Raw genomic sequence first — 19,266 nt, 5'->3', positions numbered from 1 at the left:
TAAACGTTACAATGAGGTTGAAACATCGAATGTATCATCATTTCGAAACTGTGGTATCCACTGGCTGCAAAGTTAGCAGCAGAAAATCCTTATTTGCTCCTGTGTGTAAAATATTAAAATATCTAATTGACAGATATAAGGACATGAATTATTAACATAATTATGTGTGTTTCATTGTTTATTTGTCCTTCCTTTACATCCAAACGTAGCAACCAATTGACTTGATTTTGGCATAGACTTAGTTAAAAGGATGGAGAGTAACATAGGCTACTTTTGGTCTTATTATCATGATCTCAAAGGAGGCTTACGCGATTTTTGAATTTCACGCGAGCGAAGCCACGGGCAAAATCTAGTTATTTATAAACGTATAAATGGTAGAACTACTACGACCGAAAAAAATGTGATTCCAGACTCCATCCTACTTGTCTGATTTTAGGATGCTGTTAAAAAGAATATATTATTTAATAGAATATACTATTTAATATACTCAAATATTTTAACTTCTGTTGTATTTTATAACTTAAAATACCGTGCTCGTGTCGTCTTTTGCCCAGACAATTCGTTTGCTGACTCTACGTACGTATGTAGAGTGAAAGTGTTAAGCCATTGTTATTCTGTTATTCGAGGTACTATGTCGTGAGATCCAATTTTGTAACTTTTTACATAATTTTTTTGTTTGTCATTGACATTCGTAGGAAACAAAACAATGATAATATATCTTTTATTATGACGTCATTTCTTTTTAATCACTTGCACACATCATAAGTCTTTTGAACGTTGTTCTGGTAATAATTAATAAAAATATAAATATGTTGACAACATTTTTAGTCGCTTACAAAAGAAAAATACAAACTTAATAAGTACATAATAATAACATTTCTACATAAATTCAAGATTTAAAAAAGTATACTACTTATTATATTACACTAACAGGAAGTATTTTATAAGTTAAGGATAGTAAAGATTATGTTTCAAAGTCTACCTAAATTTAAGTTACAGTACTTTAATCATTTATACCCCTAATACTTGTATAATTTTACTATTTAAAAAATCGGAGTTTAACACTCCGTTTTTTTATTTGACCTCAATGTAAATCCCTTGTGTTTGTGTAAACACCGTTATCCTTGAAACCATCAAATGAGACCGTCAAAATGAACAACTTTTTCTATGAGAACAATGCTGGGAACTCAAAAAAAATGCCGTCTTCATACCCATACGGATGCCCGGATCGGCAATTTGCGTATTGAAAATGTGTGCACATTTTTGATAGTACACAATATTGTAGAACATGTTTTTTGACGGAGTTACTTTTCTTTAGTTTTTATTATCCTTAAATCAAAAATAATCAAAACGGAGTATAGCCTCATGACAAAAAGCGCCATCTATTACTTATAGAGCTAACTAACTTCGTCTACCAGTTGGCTTGGTGCACTGAACAGAAAGTCTCGGGTCATGACTCTCGAGTCTCGATATACAGCAAGTTCTCTATATTGCTAAGAGATAGCAGTAATATGCACATTTTTGTAAACAATATAAAAATACATAATGTAATTTTTATTAAGTAGGTTATATAAAGATAATCATTTTCATGTAATGTTTTAAAATATAATATCATGTATTTAAGTGCGTGTAAATATATTTTTTAATTTAATTAAGTAAGTAATATGAATTGATTTATCTGAAAATTTTGTTTGTAATATTTTTCCTATTTATTGCATCATAATAATATTATACAGCATGTATTTTCAAAAAATGTTATTTTTTTTTCTTTTTAAATGTTAGGAATTCTAACGTAGTGAATTGTAAGATATTATTACTAAATATATGTCTATTGTAGCAAAATCAGCTTGGAAGAGGCAGCTGCGAAACAGGAATTCCCGAATACAATCCAAAGCCACCCTTTGTGTGAAGTTGGCGATTGTACTCTAGCCAACTTCACTCACTTGTCACTGTCTTCGATCGTAACAGTAACACCCCTGGAGCCGGTCGTGGAAACGTTGTTTACTAATGTACAGTGTATTCATAATTCAATTTAGCTATTAGTGTCACGACATTACACACTACAGTTCGGACTGAAACTTCAAGTACCATGTGAATAATTTTGTAAGGTAAGTAAAAAAATAAACACGCCGGTTGTGCGAAAAAAAGTATTTTTATTTACGTGTTCAAGGTTTTATCTGATGTTATTTATACCCTGTGTGCTCGCGAACTTTTTAATAACGCCTTGTTTACGAATTTGCTAACGTCAGCAGCTCGATATCGAGCTTTTTAGGGTTCCGTAGGTAAATGGCAAAAAACGGAACTCTTGTAGATTCGTCATGTCTGTCGTCTGTCCGTCTGTAAGTACGTTTGTCACAGCCACTTTTCTCCGAAACTAGATAAAGATATACTATCAAAACTTGGTATTAGTAGATGTCGTCTGTGAACCGCATTAAGATTTTGATACAAATATGGAAAAAATATTAAAAATTTTAGGGGTCCCCATAGGTGCAACTGAAACAAAAACATTTTTTTATCTAACCTTTGCATTTGGATAGGTCTTCAAAAATCATATTGAGGTTTCAAAATATAACTATATTTTTTTCGAACCTGAATAGTTTGCGAGAGAGACTCTTCCAAAGTGGTAAAACGTGTCCCGCTCCCCCCCCCCCCCCCCCCCCCCCCCTCTCTTCTTCTTCTAAAGTATGACAAGTCTAAAAAAATATATTATGATGTACGGTACACTACAATATAAAATTAAATTAAGAAATTTAAAAAACCCCCTCTAAACAACTTTAAAAAGTAATAAAATAATATATTTTACTGACTTTAAGTTTAAATAATTCCTAAGTGTAAAGTGATATTTTAGTCCATAATTGTTGCCACGGTGTGTCGGGGGACCGCCAACAGTGTCTTTTGCATTTTGTATCGCCATGTCACTGATTGTCTCGATTTGGTTCGCTGAAAACTGATCCTTAAACTATAATGTTATGGGAAATCAAACATCTACATTAGTGGTCCCCCGACACACCTTGACAACAATTATGGGCTAAAATATCACTTTACACTTAGGAATTATTTAAACTTAAAGTCAGTAAAATATATTATTTTATTACTTTTTTTTAAATTTCTTAATTTAATTTTATTTCATACTTTTTAAACTTGTGTTGGTTATAGTGCAGAATAATTCCTATCAACAGGATCATATTATATCTCAATGAAGACCATCTAGGTATGTCCTTTTGGATGAGGCCGTCAATATGAGTCCAAATATGAAACCTCAACTTTGGGTTCATATCGAGCTCGGCTCCTATAGAATCCAGGTGATGCTGCAGCAGCAGCATGCAAAAATTTATTGGTTATCTACGTCTTGCTAGTTGTCGCAATTAAAATGAGCCCAAACACGAAACCATTGCTCAAAGTTGGTGAGGAGTTGGGTATCATATTGATTACCAGGTGATGCTGCAGCACCAGGTCTACTTTCCATTAATGTGTAAATATTCATAAATGTCACGAACTAGAATGCAATAAAGCCCAGCCAACGACTGCAAGTTGCTAATCGGCCCTTCACGAACCAGATGAACCGCGATTTTTCGGCACGGAGCAGGCTAATGATGATGAACTATAGCTAAGAACACTCTCAAATAAGTCAGCTTTCAAACAAAATAAACTAGATCAAAATCGGTCCATCCGTTTGGATGCTACGATGCCACAGACAGACAGACAGACCGACAGACAGACACGTCAAACTTATAACACCCCTTGTTTTTGTCGGGGGTTAAAAAATTGGTTTGAATGAGATCTACCAAGTAGTTTTTTTATAAGTAAGTACGTCATAAATTGTTAACCTTAATTTAACTTTCAAAAACTTACATGAAATATTTATAAAAAATAAATCAAATAGGTACCTTTTAATTTCGTAAAAATAAACATTGCTGCTGCGGAACCCTTAATGGGCGAGTCCAACTGGCACTTGGCCGATTTTTTTATAAAACACTTTTTCCTGTTTGTTACGGTTTTTTATATACATATATTTTTGTCTTTAGGTACATACTTTAAGCAGACCGTAAATGTTTTCAATTTTCATGAAGCAATAAGGGCAACGTGGATTATTTTGAGGTTAAACTACGGAATCTTAAAAGAAACAATTTAATAAGCCCCTGGCTATAGCAAAAATATGCTTTATGTTTTTCTTTCCAGGTCATTGATGGTATCCAGGTCATAGGTAAATAAATATCCATTATTTGATTTATCTATGACCTGGAAAAGAAATGGATAATATTATAATTTTATGATAAAAACGAGCTTTTGCCCGCGGCTTCGCTCGCGTTAAGAAGTATTATTATATTACAAACTTTCATCCCCTATTTGAACCCCTTGGGGTTGGAATTTATCAAAATCCTTTCTTAGCGGATGCCAACGTTATAACATCTATCTGCATGCCTCAGCCCGATCCGTCCAGTTATTTGGGCTGTGCGTTGATAGATCACTATGTCAATCAGTCAGTCACCTTTGAGTTTTATATATATAGATATCCTGGCGAAAAAAAATTCGAGAAAAAAGAAAAAAAAAAACAAATTGTGCCAAAAACCACAAAACACCCTAAATCTCACATTATATTACTCGCCGCAAGGCAGCCTTGTCATGTGAGATTTAGGTTGTTTTGAATCGTGTTTTTTGGCACAATTTGTTTTTTTATTTTTTCTCGCATTAGATAGCATTTTATCTATAGATTATATCTGTCGTTTTCTTTTTATGAATTACAGTTCCAAGTTGCCGAAATTAACAGCAATTATTTGCCCATTTTCTCAAAAATTTTGACGAGTTACATATTTTTTTACTCAACTATTTCATATTAAAGTGGTAAAAAGTAATTCCAACATTGTAAAGACGACTTTCTCAATAGTACATTGTATTTTTTTCATACCGTTAAGACTTCAATACAATCCATAAACAGGTGATATTCTCAACCCTTTACAGCAAAAATCACAAAACTGTCGCGGGTTTTAGTTGGATTATTTAAAATACTTTAAAAAAAATCTAGCTCCAACATTAGATTATAATTGAAATGATCTTACATGTTGTGCACTAAAACTTATAGAAATACTGTATTTTAACTGTTAAATCACGTCTGTTAAATCAGCGAAATCGGCACTTACCTCAATTCCAAAACGATAACCTTGCACACAACCGAAGTCGTATAAGTACACATCGCAATAAGATTCATTTTAGCTTAGCATAAAATTGTAGTTTCGAAGGGCGGATCTTCTCTATCTTATTTTTCATGTGTTTTTAAATATCTTTGGAAATAAATATTAAGAAAAAAATTTTTTCGGTTCAGATTTCAGACGTTTTTAATATAGATTCACTAACAATTTATTCAAATAAAATGTATGTTATCCTAGTTCAGGGGTCACCAAATGGCGGACCGCGGTCCACATCCAGACCGCCGCGCCCACCCATTGTGTGCGGACCGAGCATGTTCGAAGATGATCTTCGTTCATCTTAGGACTTCAACATCTCCAGGATTTAATGTCAATATCTATAGCTTGCACCAATATTTCACTCTAAACTTCAGAGAGATAATTAGCTACAAAAAATGGTTACTTTTCTCATTGATATCTAAAAATACCTTTGTAATTTCCGTAATTAAGTTCCTTTCTTTAGTATTTAAAAAAAAAAATGTGTGAACGGCTAAGGTCATTTCATGTCTTAAAACGGACTCCGAGCGAAACTAATTGGTGACCCCTGTCCTAGTTAATACTTATATTCCGATGATAAAGATTTTTGTCGGAGGTGGGTTTGTAAATTAATTACAGCCAAAGTATTACGTTTTATTAAAATGTTTATGATTTAAACCCTTTTAAATATTGTGCTTTATATCTCATATTTTTTAACACTTCGTTATTATATTGGAACTAGGTAAACCGGGAGTCAATAAATAACAACAAAATGGGGTTTGTCCTCGCCTTAGTTATACAGTATACACACTTTTGGATATTCTTTCACTATAACGGTTTTACTAGTATAACGATAGCATTAAATACGACACGGAACATCTCTGGTTAACATTATTTCAATCTACTGATCCAATTCAGTGCTAGTTTGCTACTAGAATAATGTAAACTGGTAGGTACTCGAATGCACTGGAATACACTCAATTACTTTCCAGTGCAAGTTTACACTATTCCAGCAGCAATCCAGCGCTGGATTAGATCACTGGATTGAAATAATGAAAACCAGCCATCAGTCAACAACTTTGAAAGTTACGTCAATACAAAATACAAACATTATAAATAACAAAAATAGCCCGAAAATGTAATTAAGTAAATTAATAAAAGCCCCTTAGGATTAATTAAAATACCAATTAGTGTCTGGGTTACAAAAGCATTCAACAATCAACAACAAAATAATGTAGACTACAAACACGAGGAAAACAACAAAATAGTTAATAATCGGCCAAGTGCGAGTAGGACTCGCGCACGAAGGGTTCCGTACCGTTACAAAAATAGGCCAAAAATTGTGTTTTTGTAAGGGAGCCCCCTTTAAATTTTTTTTTTTTAATATTATTATTAAGTATATTGTCGAATCAGGTAGTAGGTTTATTTTAATAAAATGTATTTAAAATAAAAGTTATTACTAAGTAATATTGTTTTAGAATGCGCCTATTGAACATTCTCATCATCACCCTAAGGTTTGCTGGTAGAGAATGCCACTAGGCATTAAGCCCGCCTATGTAAATATTTGCATGAAGTGTTTTTTTTTTTATATAAAAAAGCAAACGAGCAAACGGGTCACCTGATGGAAAGCAACTTCCGACGCCCATGGACACACGCAGCATCAAAAGAGCTGCAGGTGCGTTGTTGGTAGGGATGGGAAGGGAAGGGAAAGGAATAGGGGAGAGTAGGGAAGGGAATAGGGTAGGGGAGTGGGCCTCCGGTAAACTCACTCACTCGGCGAAACACAGCGCAAGGCGCTGTTTCACGCCGGTTTTCTGTGAGAACGTGGTATTTCTCCGGTCGAGCCGGCCCATTCTTGCCAAAGCATGGCTCTGCCACGTATAAATAAATAAATAAATTACACATATATTTAAGGCCTTTGTGAAAATTTCAAGTTGTCATTATGATTTTGAGCAAAAAGGCCAAAAAAAAAAAACGTTTGTTGTATGGGAGCCGCGCTTTAATATTAATATTATTTTGTTTTTAGTATTTGTTGGTATAGCGACAACAAATATACACAAACTGTTAAAATTTGAGAAGTCTATCTGTAGCGGTTCTTGAGATACAGCTTGGTGGCATACAGACGGATAGACAGACGAACAGACGGACAGACAACGAAGTCTTAGTAATAGGGTCCCGTTTTTACCCTTTGGGTTCGAAACTCCAAAAATCGGCAAAGTGGAAATCAAACTCGTGCAAAAAGTGTACGTTCCTTCCTAAAATCCATAACCTTTTTGACGCTCTCAGATATTAATATTAATTACTTTACTGTAATTAAACGAAGATTTTGACATAACCCGCATAATGAATCTTACAAACTGTCCATTTAATTACAGTTAAGTAATTAATGTTCGTCACTGAGTGCGGCAGTTACAGCTCTATAATAGCCAAGTTTCTAGTTGGAGGTCTACACTTTTTAAGTACTTAAATGATGATGGGCAAAAATGTATGGGCTCTGGTACTGATTTTAAGTTGAGGGATTTATGTTCTTAATACAATTTATACACTTATACACTCTTATGTCTACACACTAGTCTTATCTTCTATTTAAATTTTCTGTTGTGTCATCGTTACCTGCTCCGCCATCCAAGGGTGAGCAGTATGAGGGAGGGGTCTAACTACTACTATGAGCGTAAATCTAAGGTGTACTGTCTAAGACAAGACATGTGTAACCTTTCTAAGCGCAAATAAATCTTACCACATAGACGACAAAAACTATGTCGGTAACGCCGGCCTTGTACGTTGACTGTACATTATTTCAAAAAGTACAGTTGCTAGGGGCTGGGCCCCATATAACTTTTATACCTACTCAGTACTCACTAAGAGCTTTCTAATGGCATATATTTTATCTCTATTGAGACTTATACCAAAATGCCCATGATCCTTTTATTGAATCTTTATTCCAGTATCTGGTGATCATAAAATCATTCATAACAAATCATATCAAAACTGAAAAAATATCAGTTAGGTAAATGTTGTTTAATGTTTCATCTCATTTTTATTTTACTTATCTGATATCTTTAAACGAGCAATTATATATTTATTAATGTATATATACATTAATAAATATATAATTGGAATATATACAATTCTTGTATATATTCCAATTATATATACATATATATAATTGGAATCTCGGAATCGGCTTTCATGAAATTTAGTATATAGGGGGTTTCGGGGGCGATAAATCGATCTAGCTAGGAATCATTTTTAGAAAATGTCATTTTATTCGTGTTCTATCGAATACCGAGCAAAGCTCGGTTAGTAGTACTATGGCCACAAACACACACAATACAGGCAGGTCTCAGCATAGTATCGCATTTTACTCTCTGATTACGGAACCATAAAAGGTAAAACAAGATAGCACTGAAAAATTGAGAATAATTGGGACTTGGAGTGCTTAAAAAATTTGTACAAAATAATTTCGTAGGAATTTCTACACTGCAAGTCCTATTATATTCACTCGGGCTTAACGTACAAATCATTACCGTGGAAGTTTACTACAGAGCGTGGACACAATGCTCTGATGCGGTGCGTGGCCCATCTTACATTACAGTAACTACAATACCTGTGTCACCAGTTACCAGTGAAAATCAACCACGAAAAACACTTTGATAATCATGTCAGGACTACCCGAGAGACACGTAACTTCGCAAAGAAATTAAATAAAAGAAAGAAAGGAGATCTTCCAATTGTCCATCGTCCGGCTTGCTGAGTTAGTAATGAGACTCTCTGGAACGGTACGGCATAGTATGCCACATGTTGCGACAACGCAGGACAATACAATTTATTATTTAAGATTTAAGACAGTATCAGCGCAGCATGTCATGCACTCTCCCACTCCCTCTCGTGTCTGTTATTTCGTCAATACACAGCGTCCAACGACGCAATGCATTAAGAGGGCGACTGACGCAAAAAATCAAACATCGTCCTTCTCTCTTCTCACTCACGCCCGTCTTTCATATGTAGCATATCATAAAATATGTGTGTACAGCCGCTTACACAGTGCACACGTCATCTGAACCCGTCTCCTGCTAAAGTAGGGATCGACGTGTAGAGGCCTTTTTTTTGAAAGGGTCTAAGCTACTGGTCTGGTTAAGACCATAGTAGTTTAATCGTGGCTATAACTAGTCTGTTGCTAGTTGGTTTGAATAAAAACAATGGCCTGGCCTGGCTATGATAAAACCTGACCCCCTCCCCTAAAGTCACACGTGTGACATTCTAATCGGGCAATATTGGGGTGTAGAGGCTGCTTTTAGCGTTAATTCGGCGAGACACCGCAACGCAACGAAGCAACGCGGACGTGGCTTCGCTTTAAGGCCCTGTTCAGTACAAAAATTATCTGAAAATTCCAAATAATTTGGACATAGTATGGCAATTTCGTTAAATGAAGAGGTAACTTTGGGATTTTTTCTATCTAGTGAAGTTCATGATATAGTGTAATGGAACTTAACTAACACATATATTTTTTCAGAATTTAAATTAAGACTATATTTTTATGTCTCCTGTCACTTTTCAATCTTGAAAATCGTCCGTTTCTAGGAATACAGGGCTTTTAGGTCCACGTCTTGTTAAGTTTATTTGCATCGGTTCCTATCATGATCGCAAAGTGTCACTTGGAATCGGAACTTCATGGAAAATAACAAAGGAGTAGACATTCTCGTTGTTATTCTGCTATAGTGAATAATGTTTATGGTAGAATAACTAACGCTTTTAACATTACCTATTTCAAAGGTATCAAGGAAGACAGTAGATTATCAATTCTAACTTTAAACAATATTCTAATATGGGACACGCACCAAAGGACAACTTCCGCTGGGAAATTTACAGATGAATTAAGAAATCAAAGAGTGCCATCAAATAAATTGATTCACATGTAGATAATTTATGTCATTTAGTTAGGTTTTATCAAGAAGGTACAGCTCATAGATCATAACATAATATTATGTTGACTTTACTGGCCCTTAGTTTATGAGTTTTATGACCCACTACAGTCGTCTTAAGTTTATTATTATTTATTTAAAAAAAATGACATTTTATTCGTGTTTTATCGAATACCGAGCAAAGCTCGGTCAAATAGCTAGTTTCAGCTTAAATGACCATATAGCTGACACAATTAGTTCGGATCGCAAACACATTAATTGATATGATCTGTCAATATCTAATTGGCACGAGAATTATTGGAAATATCGCTTATAAGGCTGAATACTTATGATCACAAAGTTAGAAATTGCTGATATTCAGCAAATACGAAAAGGAAACTACTAACTTTCCACGTTCGCACATAATTGCCATCACGATTGCGAAGTTCTCTATAGAATGTATAGTAAAATGGGACATAACAATTTTGTACATGCCAATATGATTGAGAAGTTACAATCTACTCCAGGGTTTCTTAAAGTGTGCGCGGTGCGCACGTCGTAGAAAGGTTAGAGGGGCCGCAGGCGCCGTGAGTCGATCCTCCATATTATCATTATCCGAAACCACAAATGTTATGAGACAAAATTATAATAAAAGCAGGCAGATTTTCTTGCTTAACCTAATTGTAATCATTTAAGGTTCTTTATGTATATTTTTGTAATAGGTAAAGTAGGGCGCCGTGACAAAATATTGAGACGTGTAACTGCGCCGCAGGCTAAAAAAGATTGGGAACCCCTGGCATAGACATTGCAACATGATAAGATTTACAATAATTGTTATAAAACTACGTAAAAACTAAACAACAATTTAAAAATCGAACAGTTATTTGAAATTCATAACTAAGTACACAATTTCGACCGCGCCGGGCAGCTTTGAATATTGTAACAAGCAGGTGCTAGTAGACCTTATGCTTTGGTGTTAGGGATTATATGGATGGTCCATTATAACCGCACCAACCTTTGCCTACATATTTCATTATACAGAGGCAGCAGTAGGATATTCCGTTTGACATCACTCGAATATGTTTTCGTGAACATCAAAGCTTTGTGGCACTCTCGGCTCGAAATGATCATATTTATGAATAGAAAACATTTTGGTGTAGTTTATTTAGTTTAAAACTGCCAGAATTTAAGGTGTAAATGTTTGGAGGTGTTTGTGTAACTTTTATACTTATTAAATTTTGTAGATATTAACCAGACCTTTGCATCCGTTGTGGATGATTTATACAGTAAGAGCTTTTGCCCCGGCTTCGCTCGCGTTAAGAAGTATTATTATACTTATACAAATTTTCATCCAGTATTTGGACCCCTTGGGGTTGGAATTTATTAAAATCCTTTCTTAGCGGATGCCTACGCCATAACATCTACCTGCATGCCAAATTTGAACCCGATCCGTCAAGTGGTTTGGGCTGTGCGTTGATAGATCACCATGTCAGTCAGTCACCTTTGAGTTTTATATATAACGAGCTTTTGCCCGCGGCTTCGCTCGCGTTAAAAAGTATTATTATACACAAACTTTCATCCCCTATTTTAACCTCTTGGGGTTGGAATTTATTTAATTTAATAATCAAAATCGGTTTGGCATTAAATTTTAAACTTGAAACTTTTTTTTTCTTATCATGGTGTCAGCCAGTGTCGAGTAAATTATGGCGGGAAAACATTACTCTATACTTAATTAAAATTATTTTCATCATCGGTTTTCTAAATCGTCATGTCTGTCAGGTCTAAAGTCTAGTCAATGTCTAAGTATAAAGTCAATATAGTTAAGAAGTCAAGTCAGTCGATTCAATTCTTCGTCGATCGTCGATTAAAAAAATTCAAGTGGTAGACGCTTTACTGAAACTTTTGATGGAGTTTTGGAGGGAACAAAAAATATCACGTTTCTGCGTATTGCATCACTTTCCTACACTTGTGCACGATAAGGAATAATATCTAATGGTTTATATCCTACCAATATTACACATTAAAACCATAGATAAAGTATTAGGTATAGTATAGATGTAGTCAGCCCGTCATCGCGTGGCCATTTTGTGCTATTTTCATACAAGTAGTGTGCGTTTATTTTCTTGAATATTTCTATTTGTCGATTAAGTATTTCGAAGCACATTATGATACAGGAAAGAAAGTCAATTAGTTCATGATACTACTCCATAGACTTGAACTATAGTTAATCGAACTATAGTTCAAATGATGAGAATCCGTATACACATGTAAAAAGCCATGCAATTTTTATAGCCAAATTATTAATTGATGTGACATTTTTAGGACTAATGCCTTATATAGCACAAATAAGGGATTAATAAACTTATAAATTATCTTTTTAGCTTACAAAAATAGCGATTGAAAAGCCCAAAAAACGTTATTCAAAACTTACGTATTTAATGTTAAATCTACGTGTTTGAGGCATTCTTTGACCATTCTTATAAGAATAAGAATCATTTATTCAATTTATCGCAACAAAAACACCACCATTATAAAATACACAGAAGAATAACAAAAAAAGAACTTAGGAATAGAAAATAAAATATTCTAAAAGAAACAAAACATGTGTTGTGAAAAAACAAGAATAATATGTACAAAAATAGCAGTGCATTGCTACGAAAAAAAGAAAAGGTGATCACTCAGGTTTTGACAGCGACAGACGCCGCTGTCCCTGGTCTTCCGTGACCACCTGTCCCCGTAAGTTATTTAAAACAAAGTGAAACAATGCTTCACGCGCATATGGATATAACATTATTATTGTCTGTTTAATACTAAAATATCTTAAACATAACATTATAATAATTATTGATGCGTATAATTTATAAATAATAGAACATAAGTAGGTGTGAAATTTGTGATATAATATAATTTAAACAATAAGTCAATATGATAAAATATATAATAATATGTACGTTGAATATATTAATATAGTACTTACATGCTGTAACATAATGATATACAATAATTAACGTAGCTGACTATTATTATCAGTCTATTGCTGTAATAGACTGAGTTTATATTTAAGTTTCAAAGTTTCAAAAAACTTCAGAGCACGTAGCGGCGGCAACAAATGGTTCCAGACCTTGTTACGTGTCTGAAGCTTCCTCTGAAAGCAGCTGAGTGGTGTGACTGAGACATTAATAAATAACTACAGCCTCTGGTAGTCATTGATAGGTGTTTGTCTCCAGCCCACTGCAGCTTGCTGTAAAGGTAGGGAGGAGATTTAAGCTTTACCACTCCTAATAAAAGCGAAGCAAAATAAAGCTGCCGTCGACTCTCCATGTTTAGCCATCGCTCGCTATTTATATACGCTATATGTATAAATAATCTTATGGTTTATCATTTAGCGGAACCACAAAACTCAACAATATCTAGCATTAATTGTTCATTAAAAACCTTTTTAACACTTTATTACATGAAATATGCAGATCGACTCCTTTGTTATGTCCTAGTAAGTAGGACATAGCATTACACGCTTTTGACGCTTATACACCGATATAAGACTCTCTCCAGTCTATAATACCTCAATGTTAAAAACCCAGTTAACACAATTTTAGGAAAATAATGAAAAAATACAACATCTCTTTCACTTTCCCGGCAAAATTCAGCTTGAAACTTGTTAACCAACTCAGAGTTTTGATTAATATTTAAACATTAATATGACATTTTATAATGAAGGCAGCTGTCAGCATATTCGTTTTCTTTTGAAGATAATAATATGAATAGAGCATAAACCGTAATAAATATGCGAAAACTTTTAGCATTTTGAATGTTAAATTTCAAACGCGATACGTGACACCTGGTAAAGAAAAAGTTTGAGGAAAGTTAAATGCGATATCCAGTTTCCCAATGCCTGCTCTCGTACCTCGTACGCTCAGTTTCCTACCTCAGACGTAGATTCTGCTAAATAATCTTACTATAATACAGTTTCGATATTATAGTCTCGACGTAATGAAACTACAAATAAATTTTAATAAGGTCAAACTATAAGGCATAGACTACACGCTCGCTACATACACAATATGAGCTACACGCTCAGTTTCTCATCAGTTAAGTCCATCAAACGGCTGAACGGATTGGGCTAATTTTAGTCTTAAAATATTCGTAGAAGTCCAGGGAAGGTTTTAAAGTGACAGGAAGTTCACTGGGACAGCTAGTTTAAACTATGTCAAATATTAAGTTCTGATAGTCAATAAATAAAAATGACTCCACATACTGTATGCAATATTATATTATAAGTCTATGACTCCACATGATATTGTGGCACTTGGTTGACATTGTCATTAGAGTATTTCAACTTTGCATATTGGCAACTCACTGAGTCGGCCATTTGTAAAGAAGAAGTATAGCAGCTGTCTCTTATGAGCTTATGACACTGTACAATGTACATAGCGGCATATTTAGTTCCCATAAACTTATTTATATACTGTCGTTAAGTTCCAAAAAACGTATCTAAAGAACCTTTATTTATTAATTTATTAAAAATAATATTACAATATCATTGTGATCCAGGCTCGATAAAAGCTGAATAAGTGTTGTTTAAAATAACAGAATTTGGTGCTGCTCCCGTGCCATGTTAAATATTGGCCGGGATAGAAGTTTTATAATTGCTTCAGTTTACAGATTCACACATACCTCGTTATCAACTACATAGTCCGCTGACTGAACTAGAGATAAAAAAGGACCTTTTTAGAGTTTTGTAGCTCTTAATATTTTCTCCGACTTGTAAAACGGTATTTTTAGGGCTTAACAGTTAACAGCGTAGGCTTGGGATCTTAAGTAAAGTTCATGATATTGTTTTGAATGAGTGCCTTAGAGTACACTAGCTGTGCCCCGCGGTGTTACCCGCGATTTATTAGGTAAACTAAATTGTGTTTTAATAGGTAAATAGTTATTGGAAATTAGAGACAAAATGAATTATGGTAATATGAAACATAAATTTTTGATGACTGATAGATGGAAGTTGATTATCCTGTCATATGCTATTGTTTTTAACCGACTTACAAAACGAGGGAGATAAATATATTTTATGTTCGGATGTGATTTTTTTATAATTTATGATTAACTTCGCTGTCTGTGAAACGATTTCCAACATTTCGTAGTGTAAAGGACTGTGAGACGGAGGACGGGACGAACGGGCGGCACATCTATACTTATATTATAAAGCTGAAGAGTTTGTTTGTTTAAACGCGCTAATCTCATTAACTGCTGATCCAATTAAAAAAAATCTTAACCCATTTACCCAGGAAGGCTATATTCTAGTGTATCAGGAGTTTCCAATCTTTTTGAGGCTGCAGCGCAGTTAAACGTAGGAGACGGGACGAAAGCCTAATAATCATATGACACTCGAAATCTGTATGTTTAGTTAGTCTGGCGTAGCCCCCGCAAGCAGGAGACAGGGCGAAAGCCTATTAATTAATCAAATGACACTCGAAATCCGTATGTTTAGTTCAGGTTAGAATAAATTCACTTTTATAATTAATTACTTGGTTTGTTTCTAAAGAGGATATTTAAAACTCAGCACTAACGACGCGATATCATTTCGTTAAAAGCAACAGTTCCAGGAGGGGTGGGGGGGTTTGGGGGGGGGGGGGTAAATTTAAAAAATTAGCATAACACCTTCTCCGTTCCGGAAGTCGGTTAAAAATGTAGACCATGTGTTAATCCAGGACATCAGCTAACGGCATGTAAATTTTTGTTGAAATCGGCTCACAAACAGCGGAGTAATCGTTGAACAAAAAAAATCTAATGAAAAAAAATATTTCATCTCCTCCATTTCAAAAGTCGGTTAAAATGTAGCCTATGTGTTAATCCAGGATATCAGCTACCTCCATGTAAAATTTTGTCGAAATCGGTCCAGCCGTTTAAGCGTGAAGAAGTAACAAACATACAAACTCACATGCTTTCGGTTTTATTATATTAGTAGGTATTACTATATTTTTATAGGTATTACTTAATTTGTTTGTAAAAAGGATAATTAAAACTCAGCACTAACGACGCCATACCATTTCGTTAACAGCAAGAGTGTCAGGAGTGAGGTGGGGGGGGGCGCAGGACCCCCAAGCAGAAGATATGGCTTTGCCATTAATCAATTTAAAAATGAGCATAACACCTCCTCCGTTCCGGAAGTCGGTTAAAAATGTAGACCATGTGTTAATCCAGGATATCAGCTAACGGCTTGTAACACAAACAAACATTATATCTTCTCCATTTCGAAGTCAGTTAAAAATGTAGCCTATGTGTTAAGAGGATACACCAGGGGCGAGAGAAATTGAAAATAGGTATTTGAAAATGTATTGCTGTCTCACCAATCTCAGGTATCCCACCGCATAGCGCAATAGAGACAATACGACAAAAGTTCTAATAAAAGAACAGAAAATCTTCGATTCGTTGTCCGCTAATTCCTTCTCCAAAACTTAACCGATTTAAGTACTTTTTTCATTAAAGGCTTGATCTGTGTTCCTATGTTTTATTTTTTTTGTATATTTTAGCCAGCTTTGTTTTCTGGGTGTTTGAACACAGAGGAAAATCTTGCCATTTTTTTGGGTTTTTGGACGTTCTTATCCTTTTTAATATTAAAATTATGAAAAAAAAGAAAACATAGGGACATGATAATAGTGGCCATAGATATTCAGGAAAAAAATCATAACTCCACCGGCATTATCCAGGGAGGAAACAGGGGACAGCGTTTGTATGGAAAAACGGCGGTGTGGACTCCTCTTAATCCAGGATGTCAGCTACCTCCATGTAAAGTTTTGTCGAAATCGGTCCAGCCGTTTAAGCGTGAAGAAGTAACAAACATACAAACTCACAAACTCACACACTCACAAACTCACATACTTTCGGCTTTATAATATAAGTAGGATTATTACGAATACGAAACAGTTGCGCAGACATACATTTTTTACCTGCGTAAAAACTTTGCTTGACGTTTAATAATTATTGTTTTAAAACAATACTCTATTTTAGCACGACGTTTAAATTGTGTGGCTGGTAAACCTGAAAATTCATTATATTACAATATGAATACATAATATTATTATGTGTCTGTAAACTGAGTACAATAGGAACTCGATTAACCGGACTAATTGTTGTAAGGCATTCGAATTATCGGATATCCGGATAATCGAACGTATGAAAGAAATGATGCTTAAATAATACAGTAAATATGACGGGTTTATTAAAAAAAAACCACTGAAAATCAATATTTATTAGATTTTTTTTTAATGAAATAAGGGGACAAACGAGCATACGGGTCACCTGATGGAAAGCAACTTCCGTCGCCCATGGACACTCGCAGCATCAGAAGAGCTGCATGTGCGTTGCCGGCCTTTTAAGAGGGAATAGGGTAATAGGGGAGGGTAGGGAAGGGAAGGGAATAGGGGAGGGTAGGAAAGGGAATAGGGTAATCATTCACTCGGCGAAACACAGCGCAAGCGCTGTTTCACGCCGGTTTTCTGTGAGAACGTGGTATTTATTCGGTCGACCCGGCCCATTCGTGCCGAAGCATGGCTCTCCCACGTATAGAAAATATACTAAGACATTTTTAAAAGCTTTTATTTTAATCCACCGACCATAAAACAAATTTAAAAATTCTTTAAGAATTGAAAATAAAAACGTAGAGGCATAGACTCACTCTTCCTGAAGATATTAAAAAAAATTAGATAGTCTCTATTTTGAAGGAGGAATACCTTACCTCGATTTACTGTATCTGTCTCTATCACAATTCACAATACACGTGCGGGATGGCAAAAGTTTCTTCGTTTAAATTCTACTGCACCCGCGTTCCCTCTTAATAGTTTTCATGTCAACAGAGCGACAATCTCTTCTCCCGTCGATGTTTGGAGATTATAATGGCAATTATAATGATTACCCCCATGTGTTGTTCTTTGAGTACTTGTAAGAACAAGTTCTAAAAAAAATGCAGCACGAAGCCAGTGGGTTTAGATTAATTTAAAAAATCTTAGGTAATAACTAGGGCATGTAAATTGTAATGCCCCGCGCCGCGCGCCGCTACTTTGCGGTAAAAATCTTCTTTACTATTTTCTTTTAAATCTTTTTTACAACATCATTACTAATATTATCACTCTAATATTTTAAAGGCGAAAGTTTGTGAGTGTATTATGTTTGTTACTTCTTCACATCTAAACGGCTGGAGCGATTTCAATAAAACTGGTATGGAGTTATTTGATACCCAGTGGTTACTTTTTACTGTAGGAAAGTTTCACAATTTATTTTCCCTAATAAATCCGAGTAACACCGCAGGTATACACCGCAGTAACACAGCTAGTCAATGCTACAGTCTGCCTGTCTGTCGGCTACCTCTTCATACTTAACATGTAGGGATACTTTAATTCTTCAAGCCCCATAATAGCACCGGTGAATAGCAATAGCATTTCCTGGAATCCGCGATCGAAGTATTAAGAGAAAAGAAAGGACATAGGATATTTTTGCAGTTTTTGTACATGCAAAAATTTTATTAAATCAACTCTTTTACGAATGCCTGGTGCTGGGTGCATTCGTAGAAGATTTGATTTGATAAAAATGCTGGCTAATATTTCCATTCAATTCAGATGAATTCTGCGAACAATATTCCTAAACAAGACTTCGTGGAATTGGCAATTTTAGTCCAGGCCGGTTTCAGTGTATTCCCAGAATCTTGTTTCGTGTGCATATTAATTGATTGTACGTCTAGAATTACACCGGTAAGTAATTTCAACCACTATTGAGATGAATGGAGGTATTATATGTGGCATATAATTATACCTCCATTCATCTCATAGTGGTTGAAATTACTTACCGGTGTAATTCTAGACGTACACGATCAATTTGTCATCAATCTGGATTCAATCTGAGATTGACGCCAGATTGATAATTATAAAAAGTACATAGGTAATAAAAAAAATATCAGTCCATCAATCCGTAAGTTAGACGATCGGTTTCGCGTCAATCTTTACCAGATTGATGGATCAGATTGATGAAAAACTGATCATGTAACCTACGTACGAGTGTATCTGGGTGCACGGTAGTACATGACGAGCCAAGCGAAGCGCAAGGGCAACTACCTACCTTTTTCTAGAATTATCGTTTAGTGAAAATGTTTGCCCACAAAACCCATGAAATGTAGAGACCCTTGGCGTTGCACTCAAAATTTTTTGGACCATGTG

General features: G+C 35.0%; 1 protein-coding gene across 1 annotated transcript in view; it reads left to right on the top strand.

Moving 5' to 3' along the window:
* The first annotated feature begins 1,990 nt into the window (after positions 1–1,990).
* The window catches only part of LOC121739013 (alpha-1,3-mannosyl-glycoprotein 4-beta-N-acetylglucosaminyltransferase A), an 83,893-nt gene continuing 66,617 nt past the window's right edge, over positions 1,991–19,266 (top strand). The window contains exon 1 of the mRNA XM_042131319.1: positions 1,991–2,108. The gene's annotated coding sequence lies outside the window, so the exon portion shown is untranslated. The remainder of the gene's footprint in view (positions 2,109–19,266) is intronic.

Source organism: Aricia agestis, chromosome Z (genome assembly GCF_905147365.1).
Source record: "Aricia agestis chromosome Z, ilAriAges1.1, whole genome shotgun sequence".
Lineage (NCBI taxonomy): Eukaryota > Metazoa > Arthropoda > Insecta > Lepidoptera > Lycaenidae > Aricia > Aricia agestis.
This window is presented reverse-complemented; position numbering and strand designations above follow the sequence as displayed.